The sequence below is a fragment of the Manis javanica genome, chromosome 1 (assembly GCF_040802235.1).
Source record: "Manis javanica isolate MJ-LG chromosome 1, MJ_LKY, whole genome shotgun sequence".
NCBI classification, from domain to species: domain Eukaryota; kingdom Metazoa; phylum Chordata; class Mammalia; order Pholidota; family Manidae; genus Manis; species Manis javanica.
Genome location: NC_133156.1, coordinates 236,547,445 through 236,568,405, shown reverse-complemented (window position 1 = coordinate 236,568,405; position 20,961 = coordinate 236,547,445). Strand labels below are relative to the sequence as shown.

Below are 20,961 nucleotides of genomic sequence, written 5' to 3'. Positions count from 1 at the left end.
ATGTGTATTTGTACACTTATTTTTACCAATTCTCTTGATTTTATTTCTGGGGTAAATGAGAGGAATAAAAATATGCAAAGATAGTTTGAACCAAAAGCTCATTCATTCCTGTCTTGGTCTCTAGCAGGCTGTTCTGTCTACAAAGTCCCTCCACCTTTTGGGAAATCAAAACATTCTTAACTAAATGTTTTAATTTAGAAGGAGCTGGAAGCTTTCCTTCACATTGAACACGTTCCACGCCCTTTTCCTCTGTTACCCCACGCACAAGTCGAATGCACATGCCAAAGGCTCAAAGCTGGCCTGGGACCCTGCGGATGTGTGTGCATCCTGCAGGAAGCTGCAGAGCTACACAGGAAGCTGCAGTTACGAGAGGGCTGGGCTTCTGCGCACGTGGACAACGCTGGCCTGAGTAACTCGGGGCTTATCAAAAGAAGGTAGATGGGGTGAATCAGGTTGTAGGTTCTAAAGGAAAAGGGAGGAGGCGGCACCAGTGCTACTGGCGCCCCAGCACTTTCGCTAGACACAGACAGAAACGGGACAGGTGGCCATGGGGCCGGCCCACCGACGGGGCCCCTGCAGCTGGGCCCAGAGCCCCTCTCTTCGGGAACCGAGCACCTGCAGCTGTTGGTGCAGGCTTTCTCCTGTGCCTCCACCCTCCTTTATACCCACCTAACATTCACTTGTTACAAGTTATGGTCAAGGGGCTTCTATTATTCCCAACTCCTTAACTTTTCCAGATAATTACTATTTTGAAGGAAGTTTCTTACTCTGGGATCCTATTGAAGAAGTGAACTTACTTGCAGAGTTTAGGAAGATTTTCAAATTCCTATTGCAGCTTTCAATTTCAACTAAGTTTAAACAAAGCTTACCACTAGCAACTACATATTTAAAATGTATATTTCAGTAAAGGTGAATCAATTCAGTTCTGCCGGCCTGGTAATGCAACACAGGGGAGAGTTAGGGGTGCAGAAACTGTACCCCACTGAGATCTACCTCAAGCAAGGACAGGGCCATTCCTGTCTACTAGGTACCCGTGTTCTCTGGAGACCCCAGCAGCAGCTACCATGCCTGGCCACATGCATGAGCTGCTTTGCTGTCAGAACCACCAGCTAACCCGTGCGAGCCAGGCGCCTCTCCATTCAAAGGCCACAAATGCCTCCTGAAGCGGAGCATAAAGGGAAAAGCTCAGAGGAAAGGATTTCCCCCTTCTGTGACCCTGAAAGAGACCCAATTGTAGCCTGCAGGCTGGATGGAAAGATTCAGACAAAAATCACAGGACTGAGAGGACAAAAGGTCATACTTGGTTTCCATGGTGAGGTGGGGAGCCTGTTTACCTCAGAGTTAAGAAAGCTGCACTGCAGTCCTACCGCATACCTGCTGCATGCCTGAGGTCCACTCTGAGCCTCAGTGTCATCGTTGGGACAGGGCTGGGGCTGACAGTGCCGTGACTCGCCCCCCTCATCTCCGGCTCACTGCTGTCCTCACCTCCTGTCCAGTTTCCTCTTCCCCTCCCACCAGGGAGCACTGAGGAGTGAATCTCACCCTGTCCCCCTACCTGCTTCAGAATCACCCCTGACCACCTACATCAGGTGCTCACCTGCGAGGAACACCGCGGCCCACAGGGCCAGCCCCACCCTCCTGGGGCCTCGGGACACGGCCTCTCCCGGGCTCCCACCTTAATGCCTGCGGATCCTCAATGCCCCGTGCCCCCGTCTCTCGGCCTGGACTCCCTGCCCAGTGCTCAGACGGCCAAAGTGACAAGAGTATGCCCACCTCTGGAGGAAGGAGCACAGAAGGTAGACAGGCGGAGGCGTTTCCACAGCCCTGGCGTGGCGTCACCCGCTACCTGTCATCATCAGCGTCACCATCACTGCTGCCCACCTCCCCAGGAAGCCCTGACCCCGAGCCCCGCCTCCTCCGGTTGGGATGAGCTGCCTGCTCTGCGTCTCCGCCCACCAGCCAAGCCTCTCTCCTTGAACTGACCCTGTGGCCTCGCAACATTCACCTTCATTCATCTGCTTCACCTACAAATTTGCATCTTCCGTCTCTGCTTCCTGGGCTCCTATTCCAGTAGCTGCCACAGCACCAGTGCCCACGTTACAGGCATGAATGAAGAACATTCCATAGCGGGCCCGGAGTGTGACTGTGGCCCTTCTCAGACGGCTGGCAGTGGTGCCGCTCTGCAACCTCCCCCCGAGCCTCGGAGGTCTGCATGTCTCCAGATCACTGGGCGTCCGACAGCCTCCCCCTTGCCACAGCCTCCGCTCACCGGCCTTCGACCAAAAGCCAAGCGGAGGGTTGAACCTGTATGATACCTCTGTTCACACCAGTGTCTCCCTGCTTCGTGGGCCTGACAATTCCCGCCAGCTTTTCAGAAAACCAAGGGCTCGGTTTTCCTTACAAGCGGATGTCTTTGGCATCCCCATCAGAAAGGAGGCTTAGGCTGGATTTCCTGGTCACCGTTCACCTTAACCTCTGAGCTTGGCGACTACTTTGTAGTAGGAAGCAGCACATGGGCTGACGTCTCAGGAGGCAGGCCCGCCCTGCACACTGCTTGCCTCGGTGGGATGACGGCTGAGCGGTTCTGTGCAGAAAAGGAGATGAGCAGCTGACACCTTTCATCCTCCTTGACTTCTATGGGAAGATGTTCCCCGATCACACCTGACCTTTCCCCAGTTCACACACTTTCCCCGGTTCAATAACTTCAATAACCTTAAGCTTTCTTCAAAGTATCATTAACTCAGCAAGAAGAAAGAAACTGTTTGGGGCCCTGGAATGTGAGCAAGGCTCCATCCTCACCGGAGAAAGGGCCAGGAGGATCCGCGAGCAGAGCTGTTTTACAGATGACAGGAGGAGCTGAACATTAAGATTTTCAGTGGCACTTCCCTCCTGGGGCAAACTCCCAACTTCACGACCCGTCGTGGACCAGCTCAGAAAGTGCTGATTTTCATTAGGAGATAAATCAGAAAGTTCAGGGCATCATAGGAATGCCTCCCAGGAATAAGCTTCTAAAGAAGTAGCATTAAAATGGGTGAAAAGGAAATGCATCCTCTCACCCCCTTTTGAAATGGCAGTGATAGCATTCAGAATTAAGGAGATTTCCGAAAGTGTAGTACCTTTGGGCATAAAACAGGACAAGATGTTCTATCTAACAGTTCACACTGTACCTGCTTCCTTGCCTGGCTGCAGCTCTGCCCTGCTTTGGGAAATGAGTAATAAGAGGGCCGTAACAGCAAGCTGACCTCCACGGCCTTCAGCATTACAGGTCAATCGATTAAAGCAACAAGATAGCGGCTGACATTCGCGCTTCGCTCCCCCCGCTTGTTGGGTACCACAAGCCCAGAGGGGCCATGTGTGTCTGCCCACTCAGGCCCTCCTATTGTCCTGTTGTCCAAAGGCACCACATAGCAGTAAGCCTGATGGTGGGCTTTGGCTCTCTCAAGCCCAATGTAGAGTGTTCTAGAGGGAGAAGATTTGTCAGTAAATAATGCAATTACGCTTTACACGAGGCTTCATTCCAGAGAAAAAGGTGTGTACGTCCAGGTCTTTCTGTTCTTAGGGTGTCGTGAATATCTGTGAATCGGCTATGTGTCTTTTATTCATTGCTGCTTTAGTTCTGCTGAGAATAAATTCAGTCATTCATTTGTTCCATGAATATTAACGGAGTCCTTCTGTGTGCGTGGCAGGTGCTAGTGCTAGGGAAACAAGAGTGAACAGATCTCTAAGGGGCTTACCTAGTCTGGGAGAAGCGGAGATACCAACGACCAGGGTCCAAACACTCACCCCCTGGGCCCTCTTCGTGCCTTGAGAGGCATCTGCACAGGGCAGGGCGGAGCCTTCGGGGGGGAAATGGCCTCTTCTAACTGGAAGCTTAGGTCACAGAAGGCTTTGCAAACCCAAGGCATAAATGGGAGATCTTCCAGACTAGGCTGAGCAGTGGGGGAGGCACGGGGGTCTGCGGAAAGCTGAGGAGCCCCGGGGTGGTGTGCTCTGGCCTATTCAGAGGACTGAGGACAGTTGGGACCAAGCATTGAGTGGCAAGGATTGTGCAGGCCAGTCAGGCTGAAGAAGTAGGCTGTGGGCCACTGTCCTGCAGCGCTGGGTCTTCTGTCCCCTGTGGGAACCACACAGAGTGACCTGCTCAGATCTGAGTTTCTAAAGACAACTCTCGTGGCAGCTGAGGATGAGAACTACAGTGACTCCTGTAATCATGCACTTGCTGTTTTTTTCTGTGTGGGGGCCCCTGGGCAGAGCAGGCAAGCGGGGAGGCACTGCACCTGCTCCTCCCTCTGATGAAGCCACCTCACCCTGGGCCAGACCCAAGGAAAATGCTTTGTGCTTTGAGCAGGTCACATCAGCCAAGGGACCGTGCCATCCCCAGGACCCCTCCTGAACCTGAGAAGCTCATGTCCCTATGCCCTGCCTCTGGAGATACTGGGCAGTGGCACCAGGGGGTGGAAGGATCCCCTTTCTTGGAGATACGTAGGGAAAGTTAGCCAAGTCAGCAGCTAGTCTCAAATCACCCACCCCACAGTGGGCCCTGTGAGGACAGAGATGAGTAAGAAATACATATGACCTCTGAGGGGTCGCTGTGGTTCAGGCGGGCGATGACAAGACCCTGACGTGGTTCTTCCCAGGTGAGGCACAGAAGCGTTAGAAGGACCCACACCGGTCACAGGACTGGGAGCCTCTGTGGGAGAGTTGATTTAGGATCAGGTCTTAAAGGTATCCTGTGAAGCTGTGGGGATGAGGCGTTCCAGGGCCCGTGAGCAGAGGTGCAGGGGCCAGAGAGCACGGAGCCCAGTGGAGTGGAGACCTGGAGCCATGCCAGGATGGGGCACTCCAGAGAAGTCCTGGTGCAGAAGCCCTACTTCTTTCTGTCAACAGTGGGCAACTGTTGAGAGGCTAGGAGCAGAACAGCAGGACCCCAGTTTTGCTAGAAGAAAACTACTCTGGCCCCATTTGTGTACAAGACTGGCTGGGAGGAGGCTGGCAGCTCTCGGAAGTTGTAACTGAGTACCTGCTGTGTCCTTACATAGCCAACTGCTGCCCTTCACACCAAACTGTCCCTTACATCCAATTTCACTACCCTTCACCACAGGGCTGTGAAGTCACTCATCTGGTGCGCACAGATAGTGAGCAGAGAGGCACCAGTGTTTTATAACAGTTGCACATTGTGTTTTTGCTCAGTTGCCACGTGTCAGTGGAAACCTTTGCAGCATCCAAAGCGTCACCAACCAGTTTGTAGTTCAGCAACCATGTGGCACATTTGCCCAGGACCTTCGGGGTTCACACCTGCCCAAGTGTTGTTCCTCATTGTTAGTGGCATTCCCTGCTGCTCTCATAAGTGTGCTGTCGCAGAGAATCAATTCCATAGTTACTCTAGTCCTGACACCGTTGCTTGGAAATCCAAAGCTTTGTTTGTTGGGGTTGGAGGTGCATTTGTTACATGCGCATGTCTGCCACGTGCCCAGCCCATGCACTCTCTGGAGGGGAGCAGAGACGGGGCCCCTCTCACCTTTTCACTTCTCAGCATGACATGTGCTGTGTGGAGTGAACATTGAGTGCAAATTTGGCTTAAGTGGCAAACATTTATTTCTCTCAGTTCAGGAAGCTGTACTGCAGCAGATTCAGTGGCTAGTGAGGGCTCCCCACCTGGCTGGCAGCCAGCTTGCCACATCCCTGCATGCTCTCTGGTGGCTCTGCTTGTAAGGGCACTGATCTCAGCACGGGGGCCCCACCCTCCTGACCTCAGTCGCTCCCAAACACCTCCCAAAGGCCACACCTCCCAAAGGCCCCGCCCCCAAATACCCTGGGCAGACACAAACATTTAGTCTACAGTAGGGGGAGCAGGATAAAAAAACAGAGCTGGCATTCCCTTATGTTTCCAAAGGGTTTTACATAGGAAAGAAAACACTACTTATTAAGAACAATCATGACATCTCTGAGGAGTCCTGCACTGTCTTTCCTCTATCCACCGGCGATGCTGTTTCTGGTAGGAAGCAGATCACCTCAAAATACAATTTTCTTTCCAGACGTACTGTCGGGTAAAAACGTCAAAGGACGTACTGTCGGGTAAAAACTGAATAGAACAAAACTCAGACCATGTGAGTGTCACACTTTTGTAAAAAAACAATCAGTTGCTGGTTTTCTCCTGATCCGTCCAGGGTCAAATCACATTTGGCATCCTTGCCAGTGGTCAGACTCCATTCATAAATGGGTGCCCACGTCTGTGCTTGGCTGTGGGTGTACTTCCATGAGGGCTGCATGTCCTTCAACCTTTCTTTCTACTCGAGATTCCTTGCTCAGCCAGATGTCTTCTGATACACTCACAGACCTACGTATCACCCCATTCCTGCTCATTTAGAGGAAATTGGAGACACTGACCTCGTATTTTTAAATGAGGATCAATGAAGAGACTTTGACGTAGAGAATTTTTCATGACAGCCAGCTTTCCAAGTGCATCCTCATGCATTCCCTGGGTTGCTCTGTGCCACGCACTGCTGTAGGCTCAGGGGTACAGGGGTGCAAAGGATAAATGAGGCCCTATTCTGCAGGAGTGTATTCCATGAGAACACGCCAAGAGCATTAGGTGCCATACAGAGGACCAAACGAGGCTGGCAGGAGAGAGCACGATTCTGTGGAGGTTGCCTTACCCATGTGCTAAACCCTGACTAACTGGAGTGATAAACACTGAGGCCCATACAGCTGCTTGTGCACCACCCCCTGGGGACAGGGTGGGCATCCCTGCAAACCTCTTTCTCTTTCCTCCCTCCCAGGCCCTTCAAACCTTCAGTACACAGTCAAGACATAAACAAAACACAAAAGTCTCATCCAGTCTTCAAGCTCCACTTTATGGCCTAAAAAGCAAAATTTTCCTGAAACATAACAAGCTACTTCAGCTGAAGAAAAGAGTCAGCTCTAAAAGGCAAGGAATCCAGCCTATGTCCTTTGTCACGTGAACCCCAAATACCGAGAAACCATCCCAGGACGGAGGCCAGGGCAAACCAGCTGCTTCAAAGAGGCTGTTCTTTAAGTGAGACCCTAGGGCCGCCGAGGGAGAAGAGGGAGCTCCTTGCGGCTGTCCAGGGGTGAGTGCCAGCTCGGCCCTCACCGCAGGACCCGCGGCATGAAAATCCCGTTTGCAGAGACTGCCAAGTGTCTACGGATCGGCGCTGCGATGTCCTTTCTAACTAGCCAGACTTTCGTGCCACTTAAAAAGAAAAAAGGGAAAGACCCAAGCTAAAGGTTCGGTAAGCTCACAGTTGTGGAATGAACTGTACCTTTCCCCCCATTGCGGTGGCGGTCACAGCACACCCTGGGCGTGGTTTTCCTCCTGGCTGGCTGGTTTATTTCCAACCAGGCGGAGACACGTCCATCAGCCCCTCTGGGCAGAGAAGCTCAGCATTCTTACCTCCTCGTTCATCCTCTTCATTCCTTCTTCCTCCACTTTCTGAGCAACAGCTCTCCTGTTCGGCGCCAGGGAGAAAATGGCTTTTTCAACGTGATCCCTGCTTCCTGGACCTGATCTCCTGCACTTAGGGTGTGAGGAAATCTGGGCCTTTTTTTTCCTGGTGTGTTTAATTTACCATGATTTTGCTAAACAGTGTGAATGTTTACCATATGTTGGTGGTGTGGCAAAACCTCCTGACTCCCCTAAAAAGTCAGGTTGCTGAGTCATGCTGAGTTACGCGCCCAGAGGGAGGGAGGGCACCCAGGGCACCCACAGCAGCTGGAGCAGACTGGGCCGGCACCTTCCTCAGAGGCACAGGCGACGCGGGGAAGGGTGGAGGCGGGCCAGACTCCACCAACGGCGGAACCACCGAAGCTTTCACACAACAGCCGCGTGGTGTTAATACAGGATCGCCTAGAACTCTGCCTACAGAGAATGGTGCAGAGCCATGAGCAAAGATACGTGTAGACAGAAATAGTATGAAATAAAAATGAACAGCAGAACTTCATCATTATCAAAACATAAAGATCACTTAAATTTGATTTCTTCAAAGGCCGTCCTCTGATCTCTCTAATATTGTATAGTTTACATTCAAAGGAACAACCTAATTTATTTTGATTATAAATAATCATGCTTTTAAATGGAACGTGAGTAAACTCAAGTGGTTATTTCCTGTACTTCCAATGTCCCCAAAAGTCAGAAACTGCACTGCATGACCACAGGGCCACTTCCAATCTTATGTACAACCGTAAGATTCACCTGGGTGACCTCATCTAAAATGCAGTTACGTGGTCAATTTCCACCTGGGGTGTGGGTCTGAGGAGTGTTTCTTAAAGCAGAATCCCAGGATTGCCCAGGAATCTTGTGAAAAAATTTAAAGCCTTATTTCTCAGCCCACCCCCAGACTCTTATGGGATATGTAGGGGGCAGGCTACAGATCTGCATTTTCCAGAAGCTTCCAGATCATTCTAGACAGGTTTTCCTTGGCAGTGCTTTCAACAACGAAACAGCAAAGTCCCACCACTGCCTAGACGGCCCGCAGCTTCTGAGCAGACGGGGAAACGTTGCTGTCCTCCACTGGTCAATATCCTCAGTTTTCCCCGGACTTGACTAAAAGCAGCACAGCGTGTCTCCATCATCCCTCCACCAAACACTTAGTGGCTCTATGACTTGTTAAATAGAAACTCTGAGGAGTCTTGTTATTTAACCTGAGTCTCAGCTCCTTGCTCCCACTAAAATGGATCCCCTAAAGCTGTCACTGAGTCCCTGGGGCTGCTGGCAGGGTTATGTGCCCACCCACAGGCAGGGGAGCTCCTGCCCGACCCTCTGCTCCTTTACTGCAGTCAACTTCCAAGCGACATGAGCCGGGGGCCTCGCTTTCTTCAAGTCCCTGCTCGAATGTCCCCATCTCGGCACAGCCTCCCGGGACCACCCTCTTCGGAGCTGCCCCACCCCCACTGCAGCAGACCTCATCGTCTTCTAGGAACCCGTGCCATGCACTCACCAATTTTGGTTATTTTGTCCCTCCCCACTAGAAGGCAACATCCTGGCCTTCTAAAATGACGGGAAAAAAAAAACATTTTGCAGTTTAATTCGTGGATGATTCCTAAGTTGCTAGAAGAGTGCCTGGTGCAAAGTAGGTGGTCGGAAAATACTGACTGGATGAAGGGATGGGTGGGTGGCTGGGTGGATCCCTCTCGCCTTTGAGCTCTGTTTCCTCAGTGCTACCATTCACATTGGCTGTGATTTCTGAGCTTGGAAAACCTGTCTTCTCCTCCAGCCTGAGGTACGATCTGACTTCACAAGGCAGTCACTTCCCTCTTTAAAGCAAACTCTGTCGTTTCATTACTGACATGTTTTCATTAGATCTGTTTGCGTGTTCAACTCATGTAAACATTAATGAAAGGACTATGGAATCAGCTTCCTCCCTGTCTCCTCCTGCTCTCATTCAGGTATGTTTATACGCATACACAACGCCATATACACAATGGTGCGCATCCTCCGTACCGCGCTCCGCCGGCAACTCCCCCCTGAGGAGACACCCAGATACCAGATTTTTACATTTCCCTTTACCCCCAGTCTGCTCTTCCCTCTGCACAACTTCAGGGTCTTGAGCTAAGACAAAAGTACCCCTCAAAGCCCCCTCCCCACGACATGGCAGAGGCCAGACCCACTCCCACCCCAGGGCAGCCTGGGAATGCAGGCATTATCTTTAAAAGCATCTCTGAATTGTCAGGTCATTTCCTCTTCCACTGCATCTTTCTCAAAAACAGTCATCTATTCAAAAATGCTTACTGCTGCCAAACATGGTGGTGCCTTCCGGAATCCCTTTGTTCCATCCAAGTCCAGCCTGTCTCTCAAATTCTTGCTATCTCCCCTCACCCACTGGCCACGGCTCTGCCCCAGGCTTCCGGGTCATGACAGCAGGACAGCCAGCAGCATGCTGGAGGTCACATGTGAAAGACTGGCCAGCAGGCCTAAGTGGGCGTATTTTCTTCCTGGTCACACAACTAGACTACACGCCCAGTCCCACTACGGTGGGTTGTGGCCCCATGCCTGAGCTCCAACCCGGTGGGTCTCAGCCAGGGTGATGTTGCCCCCCAGGGGACACCTGGCAATGTCTGGAGACATCTTTGGCTGTCACAATTACAGGAGGGGAGAGAGGCCAAGGAACATCCCACTCAAGACAGCCTCTCACAACACAGAATCTTCCAGCTGGAGGGGGTCAGTAGTGTCAGGGGTGAGAAGCCCTGTTCTAACCAATAGATGCGAGCACAAGTGTGAGCTAACTCCAGGCCTGACCCACACCACCCAGGGGCTGCTCCCCACTTCTCCCTGCTCCCTCCACTTCTCCAGGCCTGCGGTAGATGAGCCCCACACGGTGAACATGGCAGAGCCACAAAGACGGGCCGAGCCTGCATCCCTGAGTCACAGCTCAGGGCAGAGCTGCCTGCCGTTGCTAACACCCTCTTTGGACTTTGAGTGACAGGCGGACCTCAGCCTGGGGAGGTGGTTACACACCCTCGGGTTTGCTTGTTACAGCCGTCCGCACTGCAGCAGCTAACTCGGCCACAGACACCTGCCCTGGAAATGGATTGGGACCTGATAAGAGGAGCAGACATGCGCAGAACAGTGGAGGGGAGCTGAGGACCCATTTAGGTCCAAGAGGGTCTATGGAAACTGCAGCTTTCAAAAGAGCCCTGCAGTGGCCTACTCTGGCCGTTCTGGTCCTGACGGCTCCACAGCGGTTTGGCTGTGCTCCACATTCTACACGTTATCTTCTCGCCTGTTATCTTAACTAGTCCCAGCTGGTAAATAAAAGCCAGTTCCTACTTCTTTACAGATTCTTAGGCTCTGTCAAAAGGAGTGGTTGTGGCTGTCACAGTGATCATTTACTGAAAAGGTTGTTAGATTTAGCGGATAAAATACGGGGACTATCACTAAAAAAACCCTCATTGTTTACCTGAAAATTAAATGTAAATGGATGTTCTGCATCTTATCTGGCCACCCTATTTATTGAGCATTTACATTCTTCCAGGTAGTACATCTGAAGTGCTTGGAATGTTCAAAATCGCATTCAGAGGGCGGTGCTGTCACCAGTCACACTTATGAACAGGGAAACAGGATCAAAAGGGCCGCCTGCCCTGGCCATGGTGCTGGGACAAGGCACACGCACCCAAGTGTGCAGCTTTCCCCTGGCACACCGCCCAGAAGACGTCCCACGCATGGACCTGTGCAGGGCGCTCCGTCTGTAGCCCCACAGACAGCGTGGCCTTTCTTTCCCCCAAGGGCGGTCATCAGGACACAGCGGCCCATAGGGAACCTGCAGGCATCGGGAGGATGGTTAAGAATATTTTTTTTCAAAATGTCATGTTTCAAACTATGGTAAAATATCTGCAGTACAAGCTTCCTTTTTTAAAGCAGGCAGTTCTCCCAGAGATAATTAAATGAGTCTGGCACACTCTCAGAAAGCCTTAGGAAGTAACTCAGAGAAGAGATTAGACTTTGAAGTCAGACAGGTGTGTGTCCAGATTCCGACTCCAGCATCTCCTGGCTGTGCTGACGCACAGGTTACAGGGCAGTCTTCTGACACATAAGCCAGGAAAGCAAGCGGGTCCCACCTCTGAGGGTCTCTTTCAGCCTTGGTGAGATCAGGCCAAACAACGGCCTGCGCCAGAATGTGGGAGCACCCAAGCTGCCACACGGTGTGGGGTTGAGGCCCTGGGTGGGGGCTTCAGCCCAGCAATTCTCAGGCTCTGTGGTCTCAGCCGAGTCAGGGCACCGTCCCTAGCCCAGTGCCCACACTGGTGACCTGGCACCCCCAGTGCCAAATGTGATGCCCAGACTTGCTTCCCACACAAGGCCCCTTAGATGTCCTTGCCCACAGGCATTCCCCCATGTTACCCTGGTGGGACAGCAAAGGAAAACGCACCCTCAGCTTCAGTCCTGATTCCCTTGTGACACCCCAGCCGTGTGGCTACGGGCTCACCTTTGCACTCAGCCACTTCATCTGCAAAATGGGACCGTTGCTCCCTGCGCTGCTGGTCAATGTGAAAGCCAGAGACAGCAGTGCTGTTAAGTCTGCTAAGTGATTCAAAGGGATGGTGTTGCTCTTGAAAAGATGCTACTTTAAAGGTGAGTGTGTGAGCATTTTTGCTAGATGGCTCTGTCCACAGTCTCAGATAGAATGTCAGTTCCACACGTCTCAGCTTCGCTGCCCAGGAGCCATCCAGGCTCTGGTTAATTGCAGCTTCCGGTTCATTCTCACGGGTTAGATCCCGACATCCTGCATTTCTCAGTGTGCCCAGGCTGCCGGTTCTCAGACTCACTTTGAGGGGTAAATTCCGAGTTGAAATGCTTCCTCTGGTCTTCTACCTTATTTAAACCTCAACATGCAGATGGAGAAGCTGGGAGCCCAGAGCTCACCGCGACTCACCTGGGGACACACTGCAGTCAGGTGTGCAGATGCTCACGAAGCATAAAGAAACAGAGGGCCATGTTAAAGCTGCCCCTAAAGGCCAAGGCTTTTTCAAGGGTTCTTGAAAGGGACAGAGGCGGGAGCCTTTAGCTCCCACCTCCCTCCAAGCACACCCCCCCACACACACTAGCAGTGGCCAAAAGAACTGGGACACTTTATTGCAAGAGTTCTGCTCTTCTGCATTTTATTGGGGCCCCTGACTGGGAATACGGGACTCATGACTTCAAAGCAGGATGTAATGAATTGTAGTTGCATCAACCCATTCCTGCCTCTTTTCTCAGGATCAGAAGTGGCCACGTGGGGATGGGGTCACAGGGCAAGATAGAGGCTTTTGGGCAGCTGCCAACAGCTATTGCCCCTTCTCAGCACTCAAGCCTTACCGTCTTCATACCAGTGGTGTCCTCTGAAGGGCAAACAGTATCACAGGAGACTCTGGACATCAAATCAAGACAATGAGATAAAGAGGTTGGTCCTAACTAGGAAGCATGACAATCCCATACCCAAATTCTAAATGTCTTGTAAAGAAAAAAATGTTAAAATCTCCTACAAGTTTTGATGATGGGAAGTGATGCCTTTGAGATGTTTCTCTGATACAGTTTCTAGAATGTCTGGAGGCACCAGATGCTCTTACACCCTCACTAGGGAAGCTTTAGGCCCTCACTCAGCCACCTTCCTCAACCACTCAGCCTCCTCGTCCTTTCTGGGGCTCTGGAGTCTGTTGGGCCCTTTATCCTACTTGGTTTGGTCCCAAAAAAAATATAAACACCACATTTGTTTATACAGTCTATACCTTGGGGGAAAGTTGGTAAGGATTCTGATTGGTTAAAAAAGGACCTACACTGTATTCCTAAATATGTACTAGACCCTAAGTTGTCAAATAAAACATCATGCATTTCTTTCCAAGGGATGCACTTTTCTTGGCTGTGAGGATGTGCTTTTTTATTCATTATAAATTATGTGTTGTAAAAAAAGTTATTTTCAGGGGAGAAAAGGCCAAATAAGTTATCAATGATTATAATTACAATGCATGCACAAAGTCATTCTTAGAAACTCTGATGCCCCCTCTAATTTTTCTTTTGGTGGCCATCTCATTATCAATGTAACAAACCACTCACAAACGGGGTGGCTTCAGACAACAATTTCCTCTCTCTCGTGATCTTATTGCTTGGCTTCCAGTGAGTGTGTGTGTGGTCAGCCGGTGTTGGAGTGGGGTCATCCTAGGGCTCTTCTGGGCCATCACAAAGCTTTCAATGAGCAATTACAAAGATGCTCCAAAAAACAGAAAACCAAATAGAAGATCTTGGCAAAGAAACAGAAGATATAAAGAGGAAACAAATGGAAATTTTAGAGCTGAAAAATCCAATAGCCAAAGAAAAAAACTCACTGGATGAGCACAAAAGCAAGCTGGAGAGGAGAGAGGAAACAATCAGTGAGCTCAAAGATAAAACAACAGAAAGTACCCAATTCGTACAACCAAAACAAAGTAGAGTAATAAAATAAATGAATAAAAAATAAAAATAAAAAAACCTTAGTCTCATATGTCTGTGTGTGAGACTATAATAAAAGAGCTAATATTCATGTTATTAGGATCCTGGAGAAGAAAGAAGGTGGGGCTGAAAAAGTATGTGAAGAAATAACGATTGAAGATTTTCCAAATTTGGCAAAAGTCTTAAAACCTACAGATTCAAGAAGCTGAGAGAATCCCAAACTGGAATAACACAAAGCAGTCTACACCAAGGTACATCACAGGCACATTTCTGAAAACTAAAGACAAAGAAAGTGGGCAGAGAGGAACAATACTTTATCTACAGAGAAAAAGCAGTTTGAATGACTGCAGATCTCTCATCACAATCCATGGGGCCAGAAGGAAGTGACACAATATGTCAAATGCTGAAAGAAAAGAACTACCAACCCAGAATTTAACATCCAGCAAAAATATCCTTCAGAAATTGAGGGGAAACCAGACCTTCTCGGATGGAGGAAAACTAAGAGAACTTGTCACCAACAAACCTACCCTAAAAGAACATCTAAAGGATGCTCTTGAAACAGAAGAGAAAGTATCAAAGAAAGAACACTAGAACATCAAGAAGGAAGAAAGAACAGGGAAAAAGTAAAAACATAGGTAAATATAACAGACTTACCTTGTCCTCTTAAGTTTTCTGAAAACAAATGTGTTGGTCCTCAGGTCCAAGATGGCTCATTCTTTCCCAGAAGGCAAATTGCACCAACTGCAGGGGTGATTCAATAAGCCAGTTGTTCACCTGAGGAGTCTCAGAGTGTGGTCCCTGCACCCCGCACATTAGCACTTCCTTGTTGAAAGGCTGGTTCCTAAGTTGCTCACTAAACTCTCTGATTCAGCAGTTCCAGAGGTGGGCCCCAGGACTCTGCATGTAAAGGTGGTACATACACTAAGCTTTGAAAAGTCCCCAGATCTAAGTTGACTTTTTGTTAATAAAGGGTCAAGCTCAGTCACTCAGTGTTAACTTCTGAGGAAGGTGAGAACAAAGTGTTTTGCAAATCCCTGGCTTTGGGTAATCCAGCACTGCAGGACTGGAACAAACTGCAAGGTATAAAAGTAATCAACACCCCACATGGGGTCAAGGTCACACACCTTTGCATGGTCACAGAAGGTTGTCCCAGGGAGTTTGGGCCCATTCATCTGTGCCTCAGCTTCTTCTGTAAAATGGGGTCAGCATCTGCCCTGCCTAACTCATCAGGTCAAGGTAAAGGGCAAAACAGGTGAGCTGTGAAAGGCTTGTAAATAATTCATTATTCTTACCCAGTGCAAATGTTTAATCTCCCTTAAAAAGGACCACCATGTGGCTCTTTTTTCTTTAAAATATAATATCTGTGCTCCTCACATAGTTCCAGAAAGGCAGGCATGGTTAAAATAAAATATAGGAGTTAATTCACCTGGCCTTTCCTCCAGGGTCCTGCTGATGGGTGCTGCAGCATGGAAGCAGACCCAGGCCCCTGGTGTCATTGGGTCCTGGCACTGGGAAGATGTTAGGACCCCCAGAATGCTGATAGCAGGTGCCGAGGGACTGCTGCAGGAGTCCCTACAGGTACCTTCTGCTCCCGAAGTCCCCAGCACTTGCCTCCCAGAGGATGCAGCCCTAGATCCTGTCCCCTTTTGCAGAATGGGGTAGCAGTGACACGTGACAGGTATCAAGGGCCTTGCAAAATGTTCTGTGATTTCGGTCTAACTGGGAAAGAGGTATGTAAATTGTCATGGAGATTGGCAGAGTGGGGGTGAGGAAGGGGACACAGTAAAGTGAAAAAAGGACAGGGAAGTGAAAGCCATCCAGCTGTAGGCAGGAGGTCAGGGATGGGTGTCAAAATCATTTTATAAACAAGTCTATCAACTCAACCTAAGATCAGCGATTACAGTTACCGCGCTGGTGCCGCCAGGCCTCAGGTGTGGGGCCGTGCCGGCCTCTGGTCGCCAAAGGGCTATGCCCAAAGCGCCGCCCGCCCAGGACCCGTGTCCGCCAAGCGCACCCCCCTCGGCTCCCCGCCTGGGCCCTGGAGGCGGCCCCGGCGAGGGTCGCGGTGGGGAGGCCACCCCCGTCGGGCGCGCACGTGCTGCGGGGCGGGCGGGTTCCTCCCCTGGTTCCTCCCCACTGAAGTCACGGACTTGGCGCTGCGTCCCGGCTGGCGCGCAAACGTGGCTTCGGCCAGAAAGAAAAAAAGTACACAATGTGTTTCTTGTTAGGGGCTCTCAAGCTGGAGCCTGGGGTTTTGCTTTTGGTGCCGCATTATAATATTAAGACGTAGGTCGATTCCGTGCAAGCCTGCCCTCGTCGCCGTCTGGAGGGGGCTGCGGCGGATTCCCACGGACGCCGGCGGACGCCAAGGAGGCCTGGGCGCTGCGCTCCGACGCGGGGAGGGCGAGGCGGCTGAGGGTCCCAGCTGGGGCCGGACCCCACGACGCGCGCCTCGGGGCGGCGTAGACTCGGCGACGCCAGCCCCGCGCCCGCCAGCTCGCGGGCGGCCCGGGATTGTTTTCCAAGACCTTATCTCTCGCTCAAGTTAATTTTCTTTTTTAATTTGGTGACCGGAACAAAAGTCACAGGAAAATCCTTTGTGAAAGCCAAGCGCGGCCACAAATCGGGGCCCTTCACAGCATTTGTAACTAAATATTTGCTGTGCTGGTAGTTAAATCGGCCCCTCCGCCGAACTTCCCAAACTTTGCTTTCTTTGAACGGAGCTGAAAGGTGATCTCCTTACAGGAAGATCAGACGGTTGAAAGCAATTGGATTTAGCACGGCATTTTTCCTGGTGCCCTTGAGATCCCTGGGCAAACAGGACCGCGCGCCGATCCTAGAAGGAATTAGGGCCGGATCGTGGTGGTGTGGGGGAAGGGATGACTGCTACGCCGTTGTGGTAGCTCAGGCGCGTTGTTAATGCAGTCACTAGCTTGTGCGTCAAGAAGTGGAGGAGCTTGGGCCGGTCTTAAAAAAAATACCCAAAGGGAGAAAAATAAACATCCCCGTGGTTTGCTTTCTGTGGCTCTGCTCCTTTCCTCCCCTCTAGTCGCCCCTATCTAAGGCTGTTTTAGACCCAAATTCGGTTATCTGGTTTCAGAGTAAGGGCCACCTCTTGCCAAGGTATTCAATAAACAAGTAAAGCAAAAACTTGAATCCTTATGTAATCCAGATGCTGTTTCCTCGAAAACCACAACAAACTCTGCTAACCCAGATAAGAGCATCGGGAACAGTTGTGCACCTCCCCCCAACCCCCTTCAGGGCCAGCAGAGGACATCCGTGTTCGGGATTTCTTCTCCAGGACAGCCGACAAGCAACTGCTGCTAACACTCTAAACTGCAGATGAGCGCCCTTGAGGGATCCGGATGCCATAAACTGTCCGGGAATGTTGGCATCTGGCTCTAAAAACGGAAGTTTCCCTAGAGATAAAGCCAGGACCGAAGCGGCGTCTGCGCCCGCAGGCTAACTTGGAAGTCTCTTGATGCGTCTTGATGTTCACAGAAGAAAAATGCAGCATTGGAAAGGGGCTGTGTCTGCCCGGCTTTGGAGTGGTAACGAGGACGCGGACGCGGGTCCGCGGGAGCGCAGAGGCTCGAAGCCACAGTCCCGGCTGCACTTCCTCCCGCCTTCCCTGGGGCGAAGGGGTGGAGAGGTCTGGAGAAATCTGATGTTCTTAGGGCAACCTCCAATAGTTCCGAGGAGAGGGGCGGGGGGCAGTGGGGGGTCCTTCAAAGGTATTTTTAGGAGTCCAGCACCAAAGTCATCCCCGAGAGGATCCAAAGGGATAAATAAATCTCGCCATCCACTAAGCCCTCTTCTCCCCATCCACCTTCCCTCGCGCCAGCCTCACCCTGAACGCCTCGGTTGCAAAACAAAGTAAAACCTTGTGCTTTGGTAACCTCTAAGCCCCAATATGCCTCTTTCTGCAAAAGGAAGATTTCTTTCTTCTTCCTCTCCCGGCTTTTTTCCTTCTGCCCCCGACCCTCCCTCCCCTGGCTTTCCTTCTCGGTCCTCCTTCCTTCCCCCAAATCGCTCGAAACTTAAGACGGGCGGCGGCTGCAGGTGCGCGCGGGCCGGGCGGCCGCGCCGGGGCGAGCCTGGGACCGCCGGGCCTCGCAGGCATTGATCAGCTGGGCGCGCGCGCTGAGTGACGGCGCGGTTGCCATGGCAGCCGCCTGAGCGGCGCCGCGAGGACAAGGCTGCAGGGCGGCGTGAATGGGCGGCGTCACGCGCCTGGCGCCAGAGAGTCTGCTCCGGAGCTCCGGCTCCGGCCCCGCCGCGGCCTGGCCCGCGCGCCGCCGCCGCCGCCGCCAATTCATCACCTGTCAGGGATCACTCGGGGGGTCACAGGCGGAATGGACACAGCTGTGAGAACAAAACCGGGGGGAAGAAAGGCGAGCGCTCCCAATTGCGCCAGATGTGCAGGGCGGATCTCGAGCCCCCCGCAGGCTCCTCCCGCCCCCGTTGCATCACGCGGGGATTGCACGGGCGGCCGCGGCCCGGCCGGAGCTGCTTCTGATTACCGCGAGGGGCCAGAGCGTGGGGAGCCGCCGGCCGGCTCGGGACGGAGACAGAGGGAATGAGCCCCGGAGCCCGGTCGGGGGAGCTTTAAGTGGAGGGCGTCCCGGCGGGTGAGCGGAGGCGACGGTGCCGCCACCCCCACCGGAAGCCCTTCACACCTTGCCACCACCCACGAATCTAGCAAATCCATGCCCCTTTCGGCAGCTGGGACCGTTTGAACTTTAGAGGCCTCAAATGCAAACCCACAGAGACACCAATTGACGGATTTTTCAATGCCTTTTAACCCACCCCGACAATGCTCCAGCACCATTTTCCCCACGAAAACACAATTTTTAAGGTAATTTCGTATTGGACTTCCTGAGACAGACATACTAGTAACGCAGGTATTTTTTTAGAAATCATTAACTTATACAGCCTCATAATCCCCTTAAAATGATCTTTAAAATGAATGTACAACTGGGTAGGTGCCAGTCGAATCGGATTCAACACAATCGAGCTGACTGGACTCTGACATGGCAGCTAAAGAAAGAAACACCAGAAAATGCTCACCATATTTAGCAGTTTTACTACATCAGGGTACAAAAATGATCATGGGAGAAGGCACTGCCTTGATCAACTTTGCAAGTGTGTAAAGCAGTACTGCACAAGGCTCATTACGAACCAGTCTGGCTGTTGGGATAATGAGGCTGGCACGAATGTTAACATACGGTGTCCTTGGAAAAAGCTAGGAATGCGTCAGTATCGCAGAGCCGCAATGTCCAAGAATCACAAGTAATAATTTGAGAATCCCAAAGATGTTTGTTTACGTTGGCTATTATTGTAAAATAGTCAAAGTATAACATCATGAACCAAAATAGTGTCAAAACAAAATCTGTTCCACTGTGGCATGTATGTGACAGAAACACATGCACACAAAGTACATCAAAAGGCTCGAACTGTGGGGGATTCGGGTGTTAAATCATTTCCAGACTTAATATCAGAGGAGAGGTTGTTAATCGAACACTGTCAGGAACGGAGTTGCAGGCGGCATTGGCAGGGCCAGACCCTCCACAGACTTCTCTGCTGGTCAGGAAACCATCCACCTCCGTCTCCAAACTGAAGTGGCTGGAATTTTTGAAAGTGCCACATCACCTCGGCACCACCAACTCTGCCTCCCTAAAGAGAAGCCCTGGGGCAGGCACATGGCTGCAGCTGGTGACAGGGACCTGCTGGCCCACCAGCTGAGGAATTCATCAATAGAAGGGAAAACTACTGATTCTCCATTATTTAGCCTTTCTTTTTCTTCTGCCCCTTCCTCTTTCTTACATGCAAAGGAGATGGAGATTGAGACAAAAGTAAGCAAGATACTTTCAACTACTACATTTTCTCGAAGTTTCTAGTTTATTGTTTTCTGGAAAAATAAAAGGCTCAAAGCACAACTAATTTATCCGTGGTCTTCAGTTGAATTAGGTGTTGAAGTAACTGAAAAGTATTTGAGTAAATAGCTGCACATTTTTTATTTAGACTACAGGAATGAGTTCTTAAAGATTTACAGCAAATTAAAAAAAAAAAAGAAAGAAAGAAAAAGGAAAAACCCTGAAGCTGTACTCGGGACCAGGACAGAGATTTCAAACTTCATATATGACAGAATGTTTTTTATATAATGTGAAGATGTCGATCAATGGCTAGGGCTGCCATAAAGCTTTAAAAATACTGTAAGTGCTGGAATGTGACACCAGCAATCACTATTTCTGCATAATTAATCACATTCTTTTGCCACCTACACTGTAAGGCACAGACCTGCAGCCTCTCAAGGGCAGTGTATGTAAATAAGCTTCAATATGCAAATTTCCCTAATGATTTCCGATTAATAGGATCATTATAATAACCCTGCCCTGTTCTGGAAAAGGAATTCTGAAAGCGTCCTGCCTCTGGTCGGTCTCCTTTGCAATCGGCACGATTTCCAGTAAGTACTCAGTTTACAATACTGCTTCCCGCGTTGCTCGCGGTGCCAGATCCCACACAACCTGTCGGTGAATGCGTGCGTGGGTGTTTTGGTTTGGGGTTTTGTTTTGGTTTTTTTACATAGCTTACCCTTGTCTTAGAGACCGAATTCACTCTACAAATGTCACTTGTCAATGGCAAACTTATTTGCCTTATCACTTTCTTCAGAAGTGCTATTTTGATGACATTCCGTCGGTCACCGTGGACGGTGGCTTTCCCTCTACCGTGAAGACCTTGCTCCTGTCGCTGTGATTCGGGGCTGCTGAAAGCTCCGAGGTGTTGCAAGCTTGTCGGGGGACACCCTAGGGCGAGGGTCCTGCCTGGACATTGAAATCAGAATTAAGATTCACATTAGGCTTCCCGGAGTCACCCGCCAGCCTCTCCACTCTGGCTTCCTCCCCTCCTCTCGCGTCCGGGTCCGCTCCCCTCCCGACCCCTCCGCTCGCGTCCGCCCGGCGCGCCCCACGCTTACTGTACTCTATTTACCACCCCAGCTGGGCTGGCGCCCGCCCCGCCCAACCCCCGAGGATTGGCTGCGA

The 20,961-nt window shown here is 51.0% G+C and overlaps 1 long non-coding RNA gene across 6 annotated transcripts in view; it reads right to left on the bottom strand.

Annotated features, from left to right (window-relative positions):
• The window catches only part of LOC118973920 (uncharacterized), a 63,393-nt gene that overhangs the window by 42,253 nt on the left and 179 nt on the right, over window positions 1-20,961 (bottom strand). The window contains exons 2-5 of one of the 6 annotated variants that reach the window (XR_012122905.1): window positions 15,043-20,742; window positions 14,573-14,659; window positions 12,812-12,863; window positions 11,308-12,389 (exon numbers count right to left, since the gene is read on the bottom strand). This is a non-coding gene — a long non-coding RNA (uncharacterized lncRNA). Of the gene's footprint in view, window positions 1-10,327; window positions 11,277-11,306; window positions 12,864-14,572; window positions 14,660-15,042; window positions 20,743-20,961 lie in introns of those variants that run through there. The other 5 variants (XR_005063448.2, XR_005063451.2, XR_005063449.2 and 2 more) reach the window with 5 other exon arrangements.